The sequence below is a fragment of the Mirounga angustirostris genome, unplaced genomic scaffold (assembly GCF_029215605.1).
Source record: "Mirounga angustirostris isolate CCGP_5_RB_7025 unplaced genomic scaffold, mMirAng1.0.hap1 SCAF_12, whole genome shotgun sequence".
Taxonomy (NCBI): domain Eukaryota; kingdom Metazoa; phylum Chordata; class Mammalia; order Carnivora; family Phocidae; genus Mirounga; species Mirounga angustirostris.
The window spans coordinates 81,501,610-81,526,989 of NW_026991720.1; the positions used below are offsets into that span (position 1 = coordinate 81,501,610).

General features: G+C 35.5%; 1 protein-coding gene and 1 long non-coding RNA gene across 3 annotated transcripts in view; both read left to right on the forward strand.

Moving 5' to 3' along the window:
• Window positions 1-25,380, forward strand: part of SEMA3C (semaphorin 3C) — a 181,516-nt gene that overhangs the window by 18,697 nt on the left and 137,439 nt on the right. The gene's annotated exons all lie outside the window — the stretch shown is intronic.
• LOC135362118 (uncharacterized) overlaps window positions 1-25,380 on the forward strand; it is a 67,609-nt gene that overhangs the window by 15,960 nt on the left and 26,269 nt on the right. Inside the window, exon 2 of the long non-coding RNA XR_010406553.1 lies at window positions 1-25,380. This exon is cut by the window's right edge and continues 26,269 nt beyond it. This is a non-coding gene — a long non-coding RNA (uncharacterized LOC135362118).

A 25,380-nucleotide genomic window follows, 5' to 3' on the forward strand; every position in this document is an offset into this window, starting at 1 on the left:
TACAAAAAGAAGAATGGCATGAATCCTCTCCTTGGTGACCACCTGTTCTAGTCAGCAGGATATGCCAACTACATAAAGAACTATTATACCAGGCGCACCAGGCCATAAAAGAGGCACAAACAACTCATAGAAGAGGTCAGTTTTGAAATAAAAACATTACCTTAAATTGGCTTAGATATTTATTGGCTTTAAACCCATTGTAGGCATTAATCATTCTGCTAACAGGGATTAGAATTTTTATCATGGTTATAAACTAGATTGAGAGGGGAATTCAGTTGGAATGCCAAAGAAGAGGCATTTGCACTTGAGGAAAGGTCTCCAAGCCTCTGAGGGAAAGCACTTTTGCTGGGTTTCCTTTGTTTTGTTTTGTTTTGTTTTATTTACCTCCAAATTCCCAGCAGTGTCTGTAACTATGCAGAATCATTATCACCACCGGACTGATCAGTTGACAAACAGCTTGACTCCAGTTTGCCAAATTGTCTTTAAATACCCTGCATTGAAAATCCTCAACTGTATAGAGTGGTGGTAGGGGTGGGGAACTGGTTTTATCCTCTCCATTTCTTGATTTCCAGATCTCTCGTTTGCTCACTCTCCAGCGCATGTGCGCATGCTCTCTGTGCTCTCTCTCCTTCTCCCCTTCTCTCCCTCTCCTCTCTGCCCCCCACAATCTCGGCCATATTTGAGGGATAGAGCAAAGGCATGAAGGAGCCAGACCCGAGGTTCAAAATAATTAGGTCTTCAGAAACATCTTCCATGCCCCCAAATGAGTTCCATACCAGAGGTCATTCTTTCTCTGAGCTTTCCTTCCCATCAGCAGTTTGCCACTACTTCATCATAAGGCTACAAGACAGAAGAAATTAAGCCAGGGAAAAAAAATCAGTAATTCTGAGTTTTAGGAATGATGGCTTGGGTTAAACCTAAGACCTCAGAACAGTGATTCTCAACGTTGGCTACACATTAGAATCATCTGGGAGCTTTAAAATCCTGATGCCCAGACTACACCCAGAGCAATTATGTCAGTATATCTAGGGATGAGGCATAGAAACTAGTGTTTTTAAGATACTCCAGGCGATTCCAGTCTTCCAGTTAGGAATCACTGTCCCCAAATCCCTAAAGTTCACTTTCTGTGAGAGAACATGAAATCTCCGAGGAATTTTTAACAATGAAAGAGCTGTGTTCAGCCTATTGCTCTAATGGTGTCCAGGATAGCACTAAACAGTAAATTTTAGCTCCTTTACTCAACAATTAAGATTTTCAGTGCCAGAGAAATCATCATTACTGTAGCCATAATGTAGCTTGAGTGTTGACAACCCTTTAAGAGTGAACAAATACCCTTCACTCACTTCTATGTGAAATGTGAAGATCCAATTCAAAGCCATGACCTAGAAAATTATGTTCTATTTTTATTTCCTTTATATTTTGAAATGTAGGGGCATCTCAGTGAGGTTCTTGACAACTTAAGCTAGGTCTTGATTTACGTTACATCACTGGTCATAGAGTCTGCTGCTAAGAAAATAAAGGTTTGTGCAATTGATGCTCTCTCCTAGACAATTCATTTGTATGTACTTTGTGTCTGATTGTGGGATAACAGACCCTCCAGAAGGTAAGAGCTTACAGATAGTAGTGGTAGAGGTAGGGAGAGTGGGAGTAAATGTAACATAGGGAAGGTTTCTTCTCAGGAAAAAAAAATATGTCACCTATGGCAATGGGAACAGGTTCTGTTCTTTTTTCCTATATCCTTCTTTTCCAGCCTCTTCAATGACCATGATGCATAATAGATGCTTAATAAATACTTGAAAATCAAAGAACAAATGACTTATATTTGCACTAGCAATGTAGAGTACTGGAGGGGAGCAGGAGTAGGTTAGAAAGCACAAAAATAGTGAATCAAACTCTGTCTAGCTCTGAGTTCCAGGATCACAAAGGGCCAGTGATTCAGAGAGACCTTTCTTAATATGCTTTTAACCTTCTTCTTAGAGAATTACCTTGGTTTAGGTCTCTGAGCTTAGTAGTGTCATCCTATTACTGTTATGTGGGTAGAAAAGACATGGCTTTTATTAGCTTATGAAACCTGCATACTTACAAATCAGATTTCTGGAGTAAAATACCATGTGTAAGGGTAATGAGAGAGAAATAAACAAAGCAATGTTATAAGCAGGTCAGTAAACAGAACACAAAACCGAGTACTTGGGGCTTTGAAGAGTCAGTATTGACTATAAAGGATATGTCATATTTACATGGTTATATTAAAACAACATGAATTAAAAACTTGGCCATTCTCAAGAGCTTTATGGTGTTTGTTTCAATGTTCCAATATGATGTCTTTCATTAGAGGGGAAAAAACTGTTTTTGTGGAAGATAGAAGTTTAACACCTTGAAATGCACAATATACATAAAATGGGCAAATTCTGGAATTCACAGTTTGCTCATTGGATGCAGTTCATGAAGGAGAAGAAAATAAGCTAGTTATTAAGTGAAACCGCAAACGGTGTTCTAGGACATTGTGTGTTTTTTAGGATTCTAGTCACATCAAACTAAGATTTTTTTTCCTAAGCTTCCATCTATAACTTTATTGACTGATCTTTAATGGAAAGATATATATTTTGCCTTTAAAAGAAATGATTAGATGTGGTGTGCTCCTATTATTTAGGACTTGGTAGCAAGTCTTGCAAAGTATATAAACAAAACAAAGTAAATGAAGAACTGACAAATAACTAATAAATGCTTAAAATATTTCCAGGAATAAAATACCAATATCTGGCTTCATAGACTTTATGAATGCAACTCAATGTATCAAAATGCAAATTTCACAAATGGAAAATACTTTTGTAACATACTAAATTAGCCACATTGGTTAATTTTAGGGTCATGAGTCAAAGGAATATTTCCTTTATCATTTATTCATTTGAGAGTATCATTGATAAAACTCAAGTCATCATTTAATTCTAACATGACAAATGGAAAAATTGCTTGACTTTTAAAATAATATTCAGGTTCCTAATATATTTCTGGAGTTCACCCACCAAAATGAAGTGCAGTAATTCCTTGTACCACCCTCTTTAACAGGCAAAACTGTGACTCATTTCCCCCACCCAATTAACACCAGATTGTTTAGTGCAGTGTATAAAATGAGGTGTTATAGCTCAGTTGTTCCCAGTTTATTTTTAAGCCACTTAGGCAATATATCCAACATCTTCTCTTCCTGGGAACACATACTAAAATACAAATTATACATTTTTCCATATTTCATTCTTGGGTCTGTGCTATCTCAGTAGTAAAGAGGAAAAACGTGATGGAGAATTTATAGGGCAGTGCGATGAACTAGTCATGGAAGAACTATATTTTATGCATTCACTTGTTACGTAGAAGGATTTTATTTACTTATATTTAATGGATGATTCACAGGACAGTTGTGAATAGGCCCTCCTAACCATTACCTTTGCTTCATTTAAACCAAAATGGAACAGCTGTTTCTGTTTTGTACACTCTATAGCTAAGGCAAATAGGTCAGGCTTAGGAGCACAGTGCCTGGGTTTGAAATATTTCTCCACCAGTTAGAAGCCATGTAACTCATGGCAATTCCCTCAACTTCCCTGGACTTTATTTACTAGGCTATAAAGTAAGGATAAATTAGTTCTTACCTAATACTTTCATCATGAATATTAAATGTGGTAATGTATGTAAAACATTTAGCAAGACATGATACACAGTAAAAATACACTAAATGTTAGATGTTATTTTTATGATTTTGTATAAAGCTGAGGGAATTAAAAGATGACTAGGATACACTCCATGTCCTTAAGAAATATATTGTCTGTGTATATTAAGAAACATCATTCTAGAGGTGGAAAACTTGTGGGTCACTGGCCTAAAAAAGAATGTTCTTGGCTCCATAATATTTAAAAATGAATTAGCTGCTAACAGTTAAGAGTCAGATTTTTGTTGATGGTGTGTATTTCTCATTGTTCTTGAGAAGTCAGAGGATCTAGAAAGGATAGATGGGGGGCTGAGTAGGGCTGTCCCCTTCTAGCCTGATTTCCTTTCATTTATGTTCACCTGTCTAAACCTTGCCAGCATGAGAGTTTTCTACTCTTGGTCTAGAGTTGGGCACAATGACAGATAAAAAATCATTTCTGGTTAAAGCAAGAGTCTTAGAAGAATGCTGTCTCTTTGGTGGCATTAGGGCATAAAAGAGAAAAAAATAGAACTCTTTCTTTCAAGAATATATAATTAGAAAAAAAAAGGAAATAAAAATAATAAAACAAGGTTTATATCGTATCTTCCTAAAAAAATATACACCATGTTCATGATATTGAACATAAATAGAACCAAATTGAACAAAATAATACATTTACTTTTGTCCTTATTTATGAAAATATTAGTTATGAAAAAGTAAGTTGGGAAAGAGCGTGTAAGAAAGGTTAGTGAATGGAATCAAAAACAGCACTTCTTTTTTCATAAATATGTAGGTATGTGAGCATATATTGAGGTTTGCATGAAGACACAAACTGTCCATAAAATAACAGGCTATGTTGACAGACTTTAGGATAGAATTTATCAAGGCACTAAGATCAGCAGAAGAAGTTAGAGAAGGTTTGGTTAGGCTGTGATTAATGATGTGATCATATAGCCTGTTATTTTGTGCCTAAAAAAAGCTCATAAAATTTTTTATTCAATCATTTCATTGAAAATCTAGTGTCAGATATCCTAGGTTCATACATATTTATTTAAGGAAAGAGATCTTACATTAAGTATTCTGATACTCAACACAGTGTTATTATGGAAGTCTGATTCCCAAGTACTGTGAGCTGCAGGACTGATGTGATTTGGTTCTGCCCATATTTTGCTAAATATTGACAAAACATTGCCTGGAGCATATATATACTATCAATATAAAAATTCTTGTTTTATTATGATGATACATATATATCTCTGTTTCTATTATACAATGAGCTCAATGTTACTCATCTTTAATAAGAATTGTTTCAGATTGAGTCCTTGGGTTCATATACTTTTCATTTTTTAAATCTGTGAAATTATTTAGAAAAAACAAATCTTCTGGATATGGTCTTCATAAACTACATCTAAATTCTCCCTTGTTATTCTTTGTGTCAATTCTTATTGACAATTACATCAAGATGTAAGTACAAAGAAAAAAATATTTCCAAGTTCATAGAGTTTAGAAATTTTTATTATGTATTCACTCAACATGGTTATGATCCATTGTTCTATACTATCTGACTGTACTATCAATTAATAAAGGTACTGAATAGCAAATTAAAAAGAAAATTAATTTAAAAGTTATAGTTAAACCAAGTAACACAGTAGCCTTAATCTTTATTTTTTTTATTATGTTACGTTAATCACCATACATTAGTTTTTGGTGTAGTGTTCCATGATTCATTGTTTGCATATAACACCCAGTGCTCCATGCAGAATGTGCCCTCTTTAATACCCATCACCATAGCCTTAATCTTTAAACTGTAAATGCAACCTTCTTCTTAATCTCCTTTGACTGAATTTCCATTCTATTCTTTGTTTTCCCCAGTATCCAATCTTCCACTCAGTTAAACAGCTTCAGACTGTATTCCAGCAGCTTTCCTCAGCTGGTTACCTTTCTGCTCTTCAAGTTCCTGATTCTCATTCTTTCCTTTTCTGCACCTCTGAGCACTCTTTTCTGTCTGTGTGCCCTGCCATGCACACCTTCTCTTGTTTTCATTTATCCTTCCCTTCCAATTGAGGCCAGAATTGACCTGGGCATGGGAGCAGTTCTGAAGACTGTGGTCTTCACTAAGCAGCCCTTTTACTGCTAGTCATGTCCTACAGTCCCCAACCTTACAAGAAGACATTTCTTCCCTCCAGAGATCTACTTATCCCACAAGGAACAAAAGAATATTGAGTTTTAATGGACTTTCTGTTTTATGTTTTGATGGAAATTCCCCAATTTAATATTTCTAGTCACTGCCCTACAACCCCATACACTGCCCCACAGCCCAGGAGACAAGAATGAATAATTTTGTCTAGCTCTCGTTCATTTTAGATCCTTATTTTTCTAATAATTACTTGAAGAAAATTAGAGGGAGAAGAAGTAAAAAGAATTACTAACTTTCAGAACCAGCAGGCCAGTGGATCAGGCAGGCCATGCAAGCTGCTGGACAGTTCCACAACCCCATGCTGTCCTCAGGGGTCTTTGTGCCTCTCTCACTCCACTCTCCCTCCCAGGGTGGTGCTCTGAGAGCCTACCACCCTGCCATACACAGTCTCATCAGCTTTCCTTCATTGGGAGGTTGATTCAAGAAGAAGCAGAATATTTTTAAAAAGCTGGCACAGAAGGAAGAGAGGCTAAGATGTAGGTTAGCCGAGTTGCAAGATGGCAAGACTAGAGTAGGGCCCAGTAGACAACCCTGTGACAGCCACTTCTGAAGGAACAACCCCTATGGTTGAACGAGGGTCATTTGAGATCCTATTTGGATCCTATTGGAGCTGAGGTTTAGTTCACTATTATTAGGCTGATCTAGGTGGCTGCTAAGATGAATTTTTGTTTCCCTTTTTATCCTTTTATTTATTTTATTTTTAAATGTATACCTTTTACAAAAGGTAACTTGAGATGGACCTGCTCTTGATAATAGGTGTATGATTGAGGCTTGGTTAATTGATGGCATCAGGAGACAGTAAAATGAAGAAGAACTCCCACAGGTGGAATGACTAAAGGTTAGAGGACAAGAGTTTTTACTGTTACCTTGATTTGACACAAATTATGTCACCAGTGGGTACCCTGAGTAATCACTTTTAGATGCTGATTTGATTGTAGTCTGAAGCATTTTCAAGTTCTCTACAGTTGCATTGTTATTATGGAAGAATAAGCAAATCTAATGTTTGTAGTTGGAGGGCTATTTAAAAGATAATTTAGAAATCATAGAGTAATGTGAATTGTAATGTGATTATGCTAAAAATTGTGTGGGAATACTGAGTGTGATTGATATGAAAAACTAAACACAAATCTTACATTTACATTACTGTAGTCTCTGTATTTTCTCTTTTTATAGCATTTTAGAAAATATTATGAAAAACAATAATTAGGGAGTGCTTACAAACTTTATTCATATAGTAGTATCTTATGCCTAAAGATCAGTCAGTCAATGTTAAGGATGGATTGTAGAAAAAAAACTTAAAAATGAGAACAGTTGACATAATTAATTTATGTAGGATAAGCTTTGTTTTAGACAGCCCTAAATTGAATCATCACCTTGATTTTTCCAGATCACAGAGATATTTTAGAAAATGAGGTAACTGTTTGGATGTTTCCAAAGAGATTTTTTGGAGCATTCTCCTCTGTGTGTTTTTGAAGTAATCATTGTTTCTACCTAGATAATTAATAGATTCCATATAATACTGAGAGCCTTTTATGTTAAAACGTATAAATCTTATAAATCTCTGCAATATTCTAATCACTCTATGTATAATTTGATGTGTATAGTAGGAATTGAAGTTTTATTTATCAAGGATTAGAATTTCTGCAGATTTTCATTTAACATTTTTCATTATTTGCCACTTTGTTAAGCATCATCAGGAAATATATTTTAAAAATTAAAAGATTACTGTATCTCAACATTGGATTCAGGGAACACTGCCCTGCATTGTCAGTTTACATAGGGAAAACTAATGAGGCTATAAAGAAATACTATCTGTTTTATTAGAATTTCTTTTACCAGTGAAACAGCTGGAAAAACAGAGTTAGTCGGCTGGCTTCCATTTTCCATTGCTTTCTGCCCTTCAAATTCAGATTTCCTCTTGTTCGTGACCACATGCTCACCACACACAGACTCCTTGGTTTGTTACTTTAAAGCCACATGGAGATTAAGCACCATTAGTAAAGACTAGGTTAGGAAAAGTTTTAACTAAAATAAATGGCACTTTCAGAGTGTGGATTTATGGAGAGTGTGCATGTGAATGTGTGTGGGCGGGGGTGTGGGTGGGTGGAATAAATCAATTAGGAAGAAATCAGGTGGTTGGGTTGGGTGCCATTAGTGATTGAGGCATGTTTTATGTTGCGATCCCATTTCTAACAGTCTAATTGTAGTAAAATGCCAAGTGGCATTCTGGTAGCCAGAAAGAATATGCATCACTTTCCTATATTTAGAATGAGAATTCTATTGCTGAAAGAAGAACTAGATGTCATTTAATCTGGCCCTTTTATATTACAGCTGAAGTCTAAGAGATTAAATGTCTTGGCCACTAGGCAAATAAATAGAACTTGGGTATATTTGTTGCTTGTCTACGGTATTCCCGTATCATCATCACTCTCTACCTATCCATGTAAAGGGTATATGGAGAAATTAGAAATGCAGCGTGAAGAAGAAAGAGTAAGAGTGGATCTATTCAGGCTTTAAAAAGACATAATCATAAAAGATAAATTGAGTACTGTGAACTAGGAAAGTTTTTGGACCAAAAACAAATAAAAATTTGTTGATGTTTTACACCTACTGTTTATGGTTAGTATCTAAAAAGAGAAAAAAAAGAAAGCATTTAAAGTCATCTGCCTCTACAGCTCATGAAGTGCTATTTAGCCAGTATCAGAGAGGGTCCAATTCCTTCTACTTTGGAAGCATGTTCTTTAGGGAAATAGGTGAATTTTGTTTAAAAAAAAATTTGGTAGAAACATGCATCCATATCCTCTACATTTCAAAAGAACTTCCATAAACATTGCGATAAAAACTATTTAAAAAATCATGTAAGGGTTAATTCCAATAAACATTCTACTAAGAGGACAATGAAATAACTGTGTAAGATATAAAGAACGATTTATGTTCTAGTTTTTTAGGGAGGCACAAGAAGTTTAAATTGCACATATGCAAATCTAATTCACTGTGTTTTTTTATACTCTTTAGCAATAGAGGCCCCCCATTTAAATAAGGAAAAAACGTAGTATATCCTAACACACTCTCTTATGCAACTGCTGCAGTTAAAACTATAATTCACAATATTCAGGAAGTAGTTTGAAGCATTTGTATTGTCTACCAAGGAAAGAATTATCTCATTGCAGTATAAACTGGATATTTATATCATAACAATGACAGAAACAGTTTGGGCTATAGGGTTAGTTTTCTCAGCATTCATGTGTGACAACTCAGGCAAGTTATAGCAATATATTCAAAGTAGACAAATGTCTTCAGCTACCTTTCAGTCATGACACAACATTAAAATCCTTGTAACTTTAAGGTTTGTTTACATTTTTAAAATGCTTATCTGTTTCATAATGGCTGAAGGGCAATTTAAGTTAATTTTTTTATAAGGTCTGGTCTTTTGTTTTCAGGAATTATTTGATATACCTTGGAAATATCCTTAATATAATCCCCTGCATTATTCATGTAACCTGCAAGTTAGAATCTACATAAACACAGGATGACAAGTAACACAAAATACACAATGCTGTATATCAATATGATACCCCCATCAGCCTTTCAAGATACTTCCTGATTTAAAAAATTTCTCATTGAGAACCTACCACATTTAAGGTATCCTGTCCTTTATTGAGCAGAACAGTAAATGATGGACATCTTGCTTTCTAGAAATATACAATCCCATTAAGGAGATGCAGAGAATAATAACTGTACAATATGACACTAAAGAGATAAGGAAAAAAACAAAGAAGTGAGTTTTACCTGAAGAAAGAGTACAGGGGGCACCTGGGTGGCTCAGTCGATTAAGCGTCTGCCTTCGGCTCAGGTCATGATCCCAGGGTCCTGGGATCGAGCCCTGCATCGGGCTCCCTGCTCCGCGGGAAGCCTGTCTCTCTCTGTCAAATAAATAAATAAGATCTTTAAAAAAAAAGAAAGTACAGTTTAAGAATATGCATCCAGGAAAGAAGGTAGAGCGTCTATCTGATAGAACAATGGCGTAGACATCAATTTCCTAAATTCTGTTTGAGTCTAAGACATCATGTGATGGATTGGAACAATGTTGATACCAGGGATTAGGATGAAATGGGACTGGAGAAACTAACCTGGCTAATGTGTTTCCCAGATGTTGAGGTAAACTGATTGACGTGACAAGGCAGTTGGTTGGAGTTTAAGGTACAACATTAAGAGAAAGGGAAAGCCAGACAAGGAGACCAATGTAAATAAACTAACAAAAGAGGATGATTATGATTTAAAAATAAGTAGAACTTCTGGATATCACATTTTCTGCCTCTTTTCCATTAATTATCCTCTGATGAAAGAGTTTAGGTTCAAGAGGTTGAGGTACAACTTTAAGTGTCTAATACAGCACCATTCCTGACTTCCATTCTTTTCTGGAAAATAGGGAAATATTCTAACAATAGTCAATGTCTTACATTCTTTTAGAAAAAATGACAAGAAACAAAATATTTTTGCACTAGAGAAATGAAAAATGGTGGGGAAAAAAGATCATAATACAGCCACACATCCCAAATTTTAACAGAGGAGTCAGTTATTCAGAATGGGAGTTTATTTAGGAACTTGAGTAGATCCAGAGCAAAGTACTTAAACCTGAATCTTTAGAAATAACTTGGAGAAAAAAAACGAATGTTAGAGAACATGTTTTTGAAGAATCTATGTTTGTGAAAAATGATCTAGTGGCTTATATTCAAAAAATTCAAAAAATATTAGAGCGTCTATAGGATCTGTTAGCTATAGGATGCTCTTTCTCTTTTTCCCCTTGGATTTCAGAGCTTTTTAGTACATCATTTTCCTACAATGTCTGGGACCTACTTCTGTCTCCTTTTTTAGGCAATATACACACTGAACTTAATCACAGGTCTATAATAAAGTAGAAAGTCATATGAAAAGAAGAAAATATGATGACTATCTTTGAAGCATTGTACATAAAAGACTATATAACTCTGAGATATAGATGACCTTGGTATTAGAATAATTTTTTTTAAAAAGACCCCCACTAACTGTTGAAGTGGAGATTGGTCTCTCTGTAAATACATTTCAATAATCTGTGCTAAGTCTCCCATTAAAACGTTGGTATGTATTCATCATTTAACTGTGAAAGATTACAGAGAACTGCAAGATAAATCAAATGTCACAGTGATCTTAGTCAATTTGTAAAGCAATAGTTTATTGTCTCTTGTAAAGAAACTCTGTACAAGCCAATGATTTTGTATGTGATCCTAAGATTTTAACATTATGCAAGGAGTAGTTACAAAGCTGTATTTCTAAATGAAGCAGCCTATAACTGATAGAAATATAAATGGAGGAATATATGTTTTTTTTAAAAGACATTTACTGTTTCAAACTTTTGCAGAGGTTATTATCCCAAGCTTATGGTATGTACTTTTAGAAGAATCAGAGGGAAAAAATAAATTTTCCTAGGTAATCATTCTTGTTTGAATTCCACGATTTCAAATGCTTTTTACATTCAAGGGTAAATGTTCATAGTTATACAATTTTCTAGTTAGCGTGGGGAAAAAAAATCATGATTTAGGCAAAGTATAATAGTTCAGTAGTCAAGAGAATGTGTTTAGTTAAGTGGGTGAAATTACTAGTCCTTGTAGTTTTGTAGTTTCTAGTCTGATTTAGGCTATTATATTCAGCAGAAAATGTAGACTATTTTCCCCCAGGACTCAAGAAAATAATTTGAATATTTTTGTTTGTTGTTTAAAGAAATTTGGTATTTCCCCTTCAAAAAATTTTTTTTTAATCAGTCGATCATTCTCATGTATTTTATCACTTAAAACAAGAAAAAAATGTGAAAGGAAGCATAGTTATGTCTTCTTGCTTTTCATTGCTTTTCGGTTCTCTTTTCCTCATTCTCATTCCTCTATATGGGTCCCAAGTTATTTGAAGATTTTATGTGTGTATGTAATGCAATGGATAAAGTGCATTTATCAGAATTTCGGGGGTGGGTGGAGAAGATAAACTGGCCTTATAGGATATTTCTAGTACAGAAACAGTAGAGGTATCATGAGAAGGGGAGGATAGGATGGAGGGGGGTTAGACCCACTGCAATAGATTGTGCACAGTAAGGAGGGACACATATCATGAGTTTGGGCTCAAGAAGGGTATGTATAGAGGGAAGATGGCAAACGTGCTTTAATGACTGATGAGACTAATGAGTCATGGAACACTACATCAAAAACAAATGATGTACTCTGCAGTGGCTAACTGAACATAATTTAAAAATTAAAATAAAAAATAAATAGCAGTTTTACTGCTTAACCTGAAAAAAAAAATAATAATGACTGATGAGATACTCCTGTCTCACTCATGGACCATCTAAGTTAGCTGAGCATCACAAAATGCTGAGTGTGTCTGAAATTTCTGTGGAAATCAGCAGGAAGGTGGAACATCCAAGTCCTATCTCACATGGGGTAGAAGTATGTAGATGGCTCTGAACCAAGAAGTGAAACAGACTCAGAAATTGGGGTCTCAAGCAAGATTCATTAAATCTTGTTAGTTCAGGGAGGCCTCAGTTAACATACAGATTACGTGTGCATGTGCTTTGTAAAGAAACACACTAAAATACAATACTGCAAAGGTCATAAAATAATAGCATTATACCTAGATAATGCATTTATTTGTTACACAGGATATTTGACTGCTGTTTTGGGTTTTGGAGAAAGTGATAATATGCTATAATATATGATTCAGGACAGTATTTAGAAAACAACAACAACAACTTTGCCAGAATCTGAACTTTCTCTGTAGAGAGATTACTGAGCTCTTGCTTCTTCTTTGGTATTTTTGGAACTCCGTGAACTGTGTAGTTAGTTCATTATGTGCCAAGCTAGGGGGAAAGTTCAGTCACTGCTGAATGTGTGTGTTTCAGCCTTCAGACCAACAGATTTAAAAAGTAGAAAGTATATATAATAAAATAACTCAGCCAAACCTCAAGTGAAAAGCAACTTCGGTCATTTTTGAGCCTTTAGGTTTGGTTGTTTAGAAGTGGTTTCTAAAGTTTATTTTACCAAGTACTCTTTCAATATTTTAAGCTTTCTGAACTTACTTTCATATTCCTTTATACACTTTTAACCTTGTCATTAATCTTTTTATTGAGTTTTATGGCCTATGTTGAAAAGGGTGTGGCAGGTAAAGGGTACCTTTGGAACCTTGGAAGACCCTCAGCTTCCTTCAGGAACATTTGCCCGTATCAGCCACTGAGGAGATCAAAACTAAAAATGAGCTTTCTTTTTTTCTTGCCCTTGATTGAGCCATGGTAAAATTTTATCCAAAAGTGACAGCAATAAATGTTAAAGATTTACATATTGAAAATGTGATAGATTAAATTGGACAAGTACCCAGATTGTCAAAGACAACAGACTTCTTAGCCACAATGTCAATGCCTCAATATGTTAGAGTTCTGAAAACAAATGGTTTCTCTTAACACACATCTAATCTGATTCACTTCTGCACATTTTAGTGTTTCCAATTATGAGAACAATAGGCTGCATCTGAGAACATCAAACATCTAAAAACTGAATAATATGGTTGCTAATTTTGCTTAAAGTGCAAAGATATAATTTGAATGGGTATTCGCCCTCTCCCAACTCCATGGTTGACTTTACTAAGTAAGTTATTTTTGACTGTGTTATTAAACATTCTCATAGATACAAAAATATGTTTATCACTGGGTATTATTTAGGAGGGTGCTACACAAATGCATTCTTTTTTCTTTTTACACTATATGATGTGTCATAATTTCTGTCATCACATTTATGCTTAAAATAACTACATCTCTACAACACTGCACTCTATTTGGAAATATATACAATTACTTTGATTTGTTGTATTTATCTAAAATACACATTTTTATTAACAATGCATACTCAATTAGTAACCATACCTCTTTGAGAAGAATGTATTTTTTTTAAGATTTTATTTATTTGAGAGAGAGAGAGAGCACAAGTGGGGAGGTGGGGGGCAAAGGAAGAGGGAGAAGAAGACTCCCCACTGAGCAGGGAGCCTGACACCCAGCTCTATCCCAGGACCCTGAGATCATGACCTGAGCAGAAGGCAGACACATAACTGACTGAGCCACCCAGGTGCCCAGAGAAGAATGTATTTTAAGGTTAAACTGAATTATAATGTAGAACTTATATGACAGGTATTTAAAGTCAATCACAGGGACAGGTGGTAATACAAGAAAGAAGAAAATGACACTTTATTAAAAGGGAATCATCGATGATAAGTAATTGCAGATTTTTTCATAATACGAAAAGGAGATTGTATGTATGTGATTATATGTAATACAAATTATACAAGATTAGGAATACTGAGGCCTAGATTCTAGTTTTAATTTGACTATTCCAGTCCCTTAAACTTCACGGTCTTTCTTTTTCTCTTATCTAAATGAAAATATCAATAACTGTCCTTTCTCAACAGGGTTATTGTGAGATCAAATGGGAAAAAAAGACCTTTATTTTTATAATATAGAATTCAAGATACACAATTTCAAATATATGATCAAATCAAAATACTTTTTAGCATTCAACTATGAGACAAAATACAGCATACTTTGTCTCCTTAGTTGGACTTAGCATATTTCTTTAGTTATTGTGGTTATAAATATTTAAAATGTTTACTATGTCTAAGCGCAATCAAAGCCAATTCGAGGACATTATACTTGTGAGACATGGAACAGAAGTAGTGGCATAGACAAAAATTCAGACACTTAAGAATGATATCAGATCTTCTGTGTTGTTAATTACTATATAAATACATACCAGGATGTATCTCCTTCATTTCAGATGTCTCCACTACATTAGTATTATAAACTTAGTGTTCATGTCAATACTTTCATATTAACTACAAAATTATTTCTTTTTAAATCTAGAGGCCATCTCAGGAATTATCTCTGACTTTAAATGGTGTAAGGGGAAAACAATGTCAGGAGACATCTTTCTAAAACATTTTATTTTATAATGTATAAATCTGTAATCTTTAAAATATGTAGAGAGACTTCTTTAGACAAAGAATATTAATCTATATTTCTGTCCCCCAAACTACATTTTTTTTAAAAGATTTTATTTATTTGAGAGAGAGAGAATGAGATCGAGAGAGCATGAGAGGTTAAGGGTCAGAGGGAGAAGCAGACTCCCCGCCAAGCAGGGAGCCCGATGCGGGACTCGATCCCGGGACTCCAGGATCATGACCTGAGCCGAAGGCAGTCGCTTAACCAACTGAGGCACCCAGGCGCCCTTCCCCCAAACTGCATTCTTTATATAGACTATTTACTATTGTTAAACTAAAATCAAAAATAGTCTTTGGGATGTCTAAGATAACATAAAAATTCAATATTTATAAAGCCTCTATACTAGACTGTGTTAAATGTTTCAACATTGCTTTAGAGAGATGTTTGGAGTCTTTTAAGAGTCTTTACCATGATATGCACCTGCAGGTTGGTATCTAGTCTCAATTACTCTGTATACTCAGGGCAAGAAGTGCTTTCAATTCATAGAAAAATCCATGTTATAATTAACTCTAAGAACCATAAAATCTGTAACCAGCATCTCAAAACTGGTTTGGCGGATTGAAGGTAATATTCTTTAACCTTTGCCTTAGGCTACTGTATTTTTTAATGCTGTAATTTGTTAGACATACTACCAAAGCTTTGATTTGGGAATTTTTTTCATCTATTTAATCTTGGTTTAGGGAGTTGAATCATCAATTTAATCTTTTTACTTTATTCTGAATTTAGTGCTTACTGAAGGTAAAGCCTCAGTGAGAGGTGTTCAGTGGGTCACTCTTCTCAACTTATTGACATTTGTTTTCTCAACCTATTTCTGGTATACCAAATTGAAATAATTGTTTTGGATGCTATGTACAAATTGGTAAGCTCAATCTGTTTCAACATTTAATAAGTCTTTTCATTTAAAACTTCATCAACATGTTAAATAAGGATTCCATGTGAAAATATGTAAACTTCCTTGATAAATCATGCCTTAAATTTTGGATCTGCTCTATAAAATTACATAGCTACATTAAAATAGAAATCTTTTCATTGGATCATTTAACTATCTAGTAACTATGTGTAAGCTAAGCACTGAGAAGCTGCAAATATATGTCATAGTTTAATTAACATAACCTATTAGTGATTTTACACATACATGTACACATTTAAAGATCTTAGTGGTCAGTGGTGGAATGAGAGAAAAACTAACTAATATCTGTTACCTAGAACTATCCTAATTCCTTTCTTATTGGTCTTGTTATAATAGTGACTCAGTGAGATTTTTAAATGTTTATATAAATTCAACCATATTATTCAGCATTGAGGACTAGACTACATGCTGGTTACTTTTTAGCACAAAGCTGACTTCATCAATTTTAAATACATTAACTAACTCATAGAATTCTGAATCCTTGCTCACCAAGCAACTTCTAATGGTCACTTGCCATGGGTAACCTTGTGAATGCAAGTGGCCCTTAAGACTTAATTTCTGGGGCGCCTGGGTGGCTCAGATGGTTAAGCATCTGCCTTCGGTTCAGGTCATGATCTCAGGGTCCTGGGATCGAGTCCCGCATCGGGCTCCCTGCTCCTTGGGAGCCTGTTTCTCCCTCTGCCTTTCTCTCTTGCTCTGTCTCTCATGAATAAAAAAAATAAATAAATAATAATAATCTTTAAAAAAAAGACTTAATTTCTGACTGTACATACATGCTCAGCTGAGCCTTTTTTCATAAATACCTGGACATATGAACACATACTGCATATACAGTATATGTTTATTGCACAAATGCCAACTGAGAAGCGCTTTGCCAGATGTTAGAAATAAAATAAACTCACAAGAGTAAAAAAAAATGACTATGTGCCAAGCTATAATTAATTAATTTGCTGACTGGTCTTTGCTGTTAGCATCTTCAACAGGGGATGCATTCGCCAGTGATTAATTATCCCTCTATTTGAATTACTTTGAATGGATAATGTTGAGTATGCTCTGGGCTCAGTGGAATCTTACCAAAAAACACAGCTGCTCTCTAAAGGCTCAAGGGAGACAACGGAAACTAAAAAATCAATATGTCACCAGCAGGGTTGTTGTCATAGATGCTTAGCACAGCAGGTTTATATAAACTAATGGCTCACTAGGACCGCAGAGGCAGAATCATTGAGGCAGCAAGGCACGCAGATACGTAAATGTGGGATTTTGGGCGGTGTTGCGGGGGCGGTGTGGCTGAGGTTATAGGTGCCTATGCTGGGATGTAGTACTGAAAACAGATTTCAAACTTAACAAATTTATGTGGGTATAACAATTACTTTGAAGTGACTCATGTATTTAAAACTCATTATCAAAAAGCTGTTACATTTTTTACTTTATTGGAATTTATATGAATTCATCAATGGACAGGTTTTTGTTTTTTTTTTTTTTGAAGAAGGCAAAAATTATTCTTTACACAACGACCTAGGGATTAAAGAGAGAAAAATGAGAAGAGCTATGTTCCTAATGTCTGAAACCATAAAAAGAAACTATATTTACATTTCAGACATTGGGTAGTATTCTGCTTAAGAACTAAACTATAGGGGAAAATTCCAAGTTGCAAAATATTCAACAAGTTAAAAAATTTAAACATAAAGAAACATCTTCCTTCTCTCATTCTAAAGAGAAATGTTGTCACAAAACTGTAATCTTGTGAAAGTTTGCAACAGAAATGACTTCATAAGAAGAATGACTTCAACTCAACAGTAAAACATTTTACTTGTATCTGTGGGAACCAAAGATTTCCTTAGAATCCTTTTTTTTTTTTTTTAATTTTAAAGGACATGTAATCTATTTTTTTGTAATTCATACACTAGCCTTAATGTTTATTATTCTTCAGGTCTTTACACAGTTTTCCTCAACAGTCAACATATTATTACAACCTGGCTTGTGATGTGTCATCACAATCTTGTGACCTTTAGGCAGAAATTTATGATGTACATCAAAGCAGTAATAAACACATGAAGAAATTCTACAAAGAAACAGTCACTTCAGTATTTCTGCTGAACATGTGGCAGCAGCTTCTATCTCAGTCGCCTTGCACCAGCTTCCACGAACAACAGTGCCGCAGTTTGAGAGTGCACGGCTTCTGTTCTCGGCGTCCACGTTTACTGCAAGTTGGAAGTTTCCCTCTGCCTGGTCCTTCTGTTTACACTGCTGGAAGGTATTTGCTGCTCGTCTTCACTCTGGAATTGCCCATACAGCAGTCTGTGGAACATGGGTTTCGTTCATTTCTTTGCCAAATTGGAACATAGTGGTATTTTTAAGATCAGATAGTCTCACAGCCTATCCCATGTTTAAAAAGTTAGTTAAGGGGGCCTCAAACTTTTGTAGCAATTAGATAGAGGCTAGTTAGGTGGTTAAAAGTCTTCTATGATGGAGTCAAAAAACTTTACCTTGATTCTTTCCTTAATAGCCTTTTGATCTTGGACCAATCTCCACTTTCTACTTGTAAAATGTAGAAATTCAAAGGGATCCTTCTATCTAAAATATTTTCTTAATATTTTCAGAGAAATGGGTTTATTCATATATGAAACTTTACTGAGATATGTTCATATATAAAATCAGGGATACATTTCTTTTGCCTAGAACTTTTTTATGACTGTAAAGTCAAGGAAACTTACTAATAGATTAATTAAGAAGTATTAAAATTCAGTTGAAGAGGGCAGTTTAACATAGCAGATGTTGTTTTTTTACTGAAATGGAATTTCTGCTCACAAAGTGGCCATGATACTGACTTTAACCCAGACTAGGGTACAACCTCTTGCATTTACCACAGTGCCTCACACTTAGTGTGGATTCTGGAAACATTTCTTGTAGGAAATCATGACTACCAAGTGAAAATGAAAGATGAGTGATGATTCTTGCAAATTATGGTTAATTGATGGTATGAATTCATTTGTAATGACATCTTTGGTCTTTTCCTCATGATTTAAGGGTATGCTTTAATACTATGAAGGACCACAGAGAAGTGAATCACTGTAAAGCTGCTTCTGAAGCATATCTTAGGGCAAATTGTAAGCCTTTATTTGTGTCCGGGGGTGGGGGTGGTGGGGAGAACAGCAAGAAGCATGCATGAGTCATAGGACAAAAAGACAAAATGTCACTCCAAGGAGAGGGTGAGAGACCTTATGTCTGAGTGTGCAAAGACTACTAGAGAAATGAACAGCCTGTTCTCAAAAGTTCATGTAATGAGAGTAAAACCCAATTTTTCCTTTAGAAGTTTATTCTACTGGATTATACAATTTTATTTGAAAGTCCAAATGAGCTGCCTCTGATTCAGTTTGAAACTATCCCAGATCAGGCAGAGTCCAGACACAGACCTGCCTGGGCCTAGTTCTGCTCTTTGTGATTTGGAACAAGAGGGCCTTAGTGCTAAGGTGTGTGCTTCTGCCCTCTGAGATTTGGAACCAAATCTAAATTCTGTGTATGCTGTAATGTGCTTAGGCAGACTCAACCTGTCTTTTAATTTTGGAAAAAGGCTGTTGATTTGTTAGATTTAACATTTCCTAATTTGTACATTTTGTATTGATTGCTAACTATGAAAAGCATTACATATAGGGAGGGCTGTGGCATATCAGCAAACATTTGAGAGAAAATATATAGAGTATTATAATAGTAAAATGTGAAAGAAGTCATTTAAACTAACTTACCTGATGGAAGAGAACTTCTAGTTTTCTCAGAGTCTGATATGGAATGTCACGCCGTGGGATCCTCATTCTTTTAATCTATTCCTTCTGCTTTATACATGAGTTTAGGTGAATGCCACTTTCTAATAGGAGCCTCCTCTTCAGGACCTTTTCTTTTTTTAAATTTTCATATGTGCATATCCATTTTTTTATGTGGAAACTCTCCAAATGAAACATTTATGTATAAAAATTTTCCAGATAACTCTGAGACTTCTATTGGATGTCCTTACTGTATTACAGGACTTATACACACAAAAAAGGAACAAAGAATATATCCAATTAAAACAAGGAAAGAACTCTTGAACTCAGCCATGCATACAAGAAAAATAAATTGTTTGAAGTGAGACATGAGGTAATCGTGGCTCCTCAAGGGGGAAGCCAATACTAATCTGGCTTCTAATGTGCCTGTTGGAGATGAAATGTTTCATTGACATTAGTACCTAACAAGTCACCAAATGTTCAGTGAATGCCCTTCTATGAGTCAGGAGCTCTACTAGTGGCTTGTTTTTTATATGATTTCATTCTAGCCAATATGTAAATTATATGAGGCATAGTTGACATGTAAAATATCAGGAAAAAATGCATTTTCTAAAAATTCCAGAGTGTACTTTGAGGTTTCACTCAATGCTCTACAGTGATTCAAAGCTCTTGCAACAATCCAGCCTCTGAGAAACTAAGACTGCCAGAAGGTGTATTGCATTTCAGGCCAATAACGTACCTCCCAGGAAATAAGGACTGTGTTCATAGATAGGATTAACACATCTCATTTTACAAATCGAGGTTATTTGAGTCTTGTAGGGGGACATTTTAGTGGTCTAATCCATACAGTATTGAATCATAGCATTTGGGGAACTAGGTGTAGTAATCTATACTGTCAGTTATAATGACTAAAGTCCACTGTGATTGAGGTTCCTTTTCATATGATAATTGTAAATTTTGAACTGCATACATGACACTTAAAAGAACCCAGGCCCTTCTTGTGTGCCTACATGTTTCTATATGCTACTCTTTTTCCTCTTACTGATATATTTATGTCTTACTTAAATATAGTGCATTCCAAAATATTTATTATTAGATTAAATCAACAGAATCACATGGGTACTTTATTTCATGATTTTTCCCTCATAAATGATATTTGCATCCCTATATGGATGAATTTCCTCAGCCTTTTATGATTTTCAGCAAGCCTTCTTTGTCACTACAAACTTTATTGGTTTGACATTTTCCCCTCACACTGTCATCATGTTAGTGCGCTGGCTGATTAGAGGTTTTCAGCCTTAGTCATTGGTTATCTGAACAAGGAACAGTATGAATCTAATTCCCTAACCTTATTTCAACTCATTGCTGCTGGTGCTGTGAAGCCAATTGTAAATGCAGATAATAGTTTCCATGATTACTAAGATAAACACCACATGTTGGAGAGGTTTGATTTTTCCATACTACAAAAGATAAGCTCTGGGAAGAATGTAGCAATTGTAGCATTCAGTTTCCTAATCAATTACATATGCAAAACTCTTTCAGTGGTGCCAAAACTTGTCTATTATTTCTTATAAGCACTGTATAAAACTCAGAGTGTGCTTAGAGGAAGTATCAGCCTACTTTCTTAGAAGCTGGTGTTGTTATGTTTGTGGTAAAAAAAAAAAAAAAAAAAGGCTTCATCGTAAACCACAGCATAAAGCATATCTTACAGGTTGTTTCTGAATATAAAAAATGATACAAAAGTAGCTAAGAAACTATAGATAGAGCAATAGTTAAGTTTCCTTTGGAAGAAAAATCATGTTAGTCTTGTTGACTTCTTGGGTAAAATAATTGATAAACTTGAGTGAGTGAGTGTGTGTGTCTCCTTCCCCAGGAGACAAGAATAACACTCAGGAATGAAATTTTTGGTAGAAGATCATTCTTTTTTTTTTTTTTTTTTAAGATTTTATTTATTTATTTGACACACAGAGAGAGCGAAAGATAGTGAGAAAGAAAGCACAAGCAGGAGGAGCGGAGGCAGAGGGAGAAGCAGACTCCCCGCCAAGCAAGGAGCCCGATGTGGGACTTGATCCCAGGACCCTGGGATCATGACCTGAGCCCAAGGCAGACATTTAACTGACTGAGCCACCCAGGCACCCCTAGAAGATCATTCTTTATCAGAAACACCATTGTAGATCCTAGCAATCAAATTAACTTTAGCTATTTGTCATCAAAGTTATAATTCCATAACAATGATTATTATTGAATATTTACAATGCAAGAGACTCCCCTAAAGGACAAGCTGATTTATTTCTTGTTGTAGTATGATCTACTTTTGGATAAGGGCATTATTTATAAGTGCAGGTAAGAGTGAACATTTCAATTGCATTTCTCCCCCAAATACACTAAAGGACACAGATCTTTGGGAAGATTTCCGTAAATTATGTAACATGTATTTCTAAGATAAGCAGCCAGTATGATTTTTAAACATAATAAATCACAATGTCATTCAAATTCATTTATTCATGGAACAAATAGTTATTAGTGCTTATTATGTGCCAGATACTATTCTAAGTGCTCAGAATATCATTGAAAAGCACAAATGCCCCAACCATAGTGGACCTTATATCCTTGTGGAAGGAGACATAAAAAAAAAACAACCACTAAATATGACAAATAATCAGTGTCTTAGACTGTGATAAGTATTATGGAAAAGAAGACATAGAGTAGGATAATGGTGTTCTACAGGGCTGAAGGCAGGGCAGACTGTGGTATTATGTGACAACCAGCGTAGGCCTTCTTGAGCCTGAGTCTGAGCAGAGATTTGAAGGAGATGAGCGATAATCAAGGGGATATCTATGGGAAGAGCATTCCAGATGGAGCAAAGAACCAAAGCAAAGGGCCAAAGCTGTGAGGGAGCATTCCTGGCATATTCCAGAAAGAAGGACAGTGTGGCTGAAGCAGAGTGAGTGAGAGAGCAGCAGGGGATAAAGTCAAAATGGTATTGGTCTGAACGCAGGGTTGGTGCAGATCTTAGCACAGTACCATGATGAGCCTACTATAAAGAGAAGAATGGGATGTTCTGTAAATTGGATAGAGAAGCCTTATTGACTTTTGACTCAAGGTCATCCTGGATTCGGTTTGGCTATGTGTCCAAACTCATTTTATATAGCAGTTAACCTCTTTGTGGTTTGTCTCCTTTATTCTTATTCCACATTTGTGTTTTACATTATGGCTTTAGCTCAAAAAAAGAAAAAGTAAAAGAAAACTATATATACAAAGAGAAGAGTTCATAGCATAAGCCAAGGTATGGAGTAGCTAAAATTCCATGCATAATTTAATGAATGGCCTGGAAAGTGTTTTCACAAAGTGTTACATGTGTTTGGATTTTTTGCTTCTTTGCCTCCCCTTTCTTGAGCAGCATCTTGAGAGCACAATCAGGTGCCTGCAATCTTACTGCCTCCACATCTCTCTCTGCCTCTGGCCCTCCTGACTGAAAAGAACCAAGTGTCCCTCTTTCTGATTCCCTGTGCTCTGGAATTCCATGTACTTTGTCTGTGAAGGGACTGGAAGTGTTCCATCACTTACTGTCCCTGTCCTGTATCTCCAACAAGTCCTGCTTAAATGACCATTTCCATTAATGCATTCTGCTCAGAGGTCTCTCATCATTAAAAAAATCGCTTTCTAAGTCCAGTTTGTTTGTTTGTTTGCTTTTGTTTTTGCACTATTTATCTGCTTCTCTTGTTCAGTACCAGGTTCTTTGGATGCATTTCTGTACTTGCTGTTTGCATGTTGTCCCTTCCCTGTTAGGCTCTGAAGTTGGGATTCTTCCCCATAACTTCACTGAAGGGTCACCAGTCTCTATTGCTACTTTAGGCTACTTTTCACTTATCTGATTTGATCTCTTTATAACATTTGACACTTTGGGCTACTTTTCTCCTTGAAAATATTCTTTAATGACACTATTCTTTCAAGTCATTTCCCACCTCCATGGTAATTTCTTTCTAATCATTTCAAATCCTTCCTTTTGTGCCTACTCTATAAACATCAGTGTCCCTGAGGTCACACTCCATACTCTAGGCAATCTCATTCCCTGGCAAGGCTTCCTCTCACCATCTTCATGCTACAATCCTTTCCAGATATATCTCCAGTTGAGGTTTCCCTTGAACCCAAGGCTCTTATAGACAACTGTATACCAGACACTTACGTGAACATCCACATCCAATAGGTGCTCTGCAACTCAAGACGTCTAACTCTGAACACCGATTCCTCCCCCCAAATTCCTTTCTCTTCCTTCTGTACCTAGTAAATGACAACCTATATATCCCAGGGCCCGAGCTAGGAACCTGAGTACCATTTTTATTATTATTGTTATAATTATTATTATTATTATTATTATTATCATCATCATCATTATTAGAGCAGTTTTAGGTTTACAGCAAAATTGAGAGTAAGGTACAGATTTCCCCATAAACCTTCTACTCTGACACATACACAGCCTCCATTATCAATCTCCCCCACCAGAGTGGTACATTTGTACAATTGACAACCCTACATTGGCACATCATAATCACCCAAACTCCGTAGTTTATGTCAAGGTTCACTCTTGATATTGTACATTCTAAGAGTTCATACAAATATATAATGACATGTACCCGTTACCATAGTGTCATATGGAAAATTTGCCGTCATGGGCACCATTGTTGATTCATTTTTCACTCCCTGCATTCCTCCCATATAATCAATTACCTTGTCCTTTATAGCTTACAGCATAAAATTCCCTAAATTACTTCAGTGTTTCAATGTCAATTTTTGTGAAATTATATTCATTTTTATTCTATAGAACTTGAAGGAAATATAATAAATTCCATTGTGAAAATAAAATTCACATTAATGGAAGAGGCTGTAATCATAAAAGGTAATTAAATTTGAATGAAGTTATAAATTTTAAACTTGTCATTACAGAACTCTAACCAAAAGTGTGATTTAGGTTGAAAGAAATAATTTCACCCTGAGTGGGAATTTAGTACATAGGATCCATTGAGAGGAATTTTGCCTTCTTTCAGTCATATTGCTTCTAACTATACTACATCAAATCTCACACATCATAAATTATCTCTTACATTTTGCAAAGTTTGCAGAAAAGTTAATTTGGGAAAATCTTTTTAAAGTACAAAATACTCCATTATAATCAATTATCAATACAGAACAAAAGACTAGATAGGAAAATACATACTTAAATTATATATTTACTAAAACTTTTTAAGAAAAGAGGAAATTGGGGGCGCCTGGGTGGCTCAGTTGATTAAGCGACTGCCTTCGGCTCAGGTCATGATCCTGGAGTCCCGGGATCGAGTCCCGCATCGGGCTCCCTGCTCGGCGGGGAGTCTGCTTCTCCCTCTGACCCTCCCCCCTCTCATGCTCTCTGTCTCATTCTCTCTCAAATAAATAAAAATAAAATCTTTAAAAAAAAAAAAAAGAAAAGAGGAAATTGTTGGTGTGAATATAATTTCTTTATTTCCATCCATCAACTAGTAAGTATATTTAAGGAAAAATGTAGTTAAAATACTTTTTGAGGGGCGCCTGGGTGGCTCAGTTGGTTAAGCGACTGCCTTCGGCTCAGGTCATGATCCTGGAGTCCCGGGATCGAGTCCCACATCGGGCTCCCTGCTCGGCGGGGAGTCTGCTTCTCCCTCTGACCCTCCTCCCTCTCATGCTCTCTGTCTCTCATTGTCTCTCTCGCAAATAAATAAAATCTTAAAAAAAATAAATAAATAAATAAAATAAAATACTTTT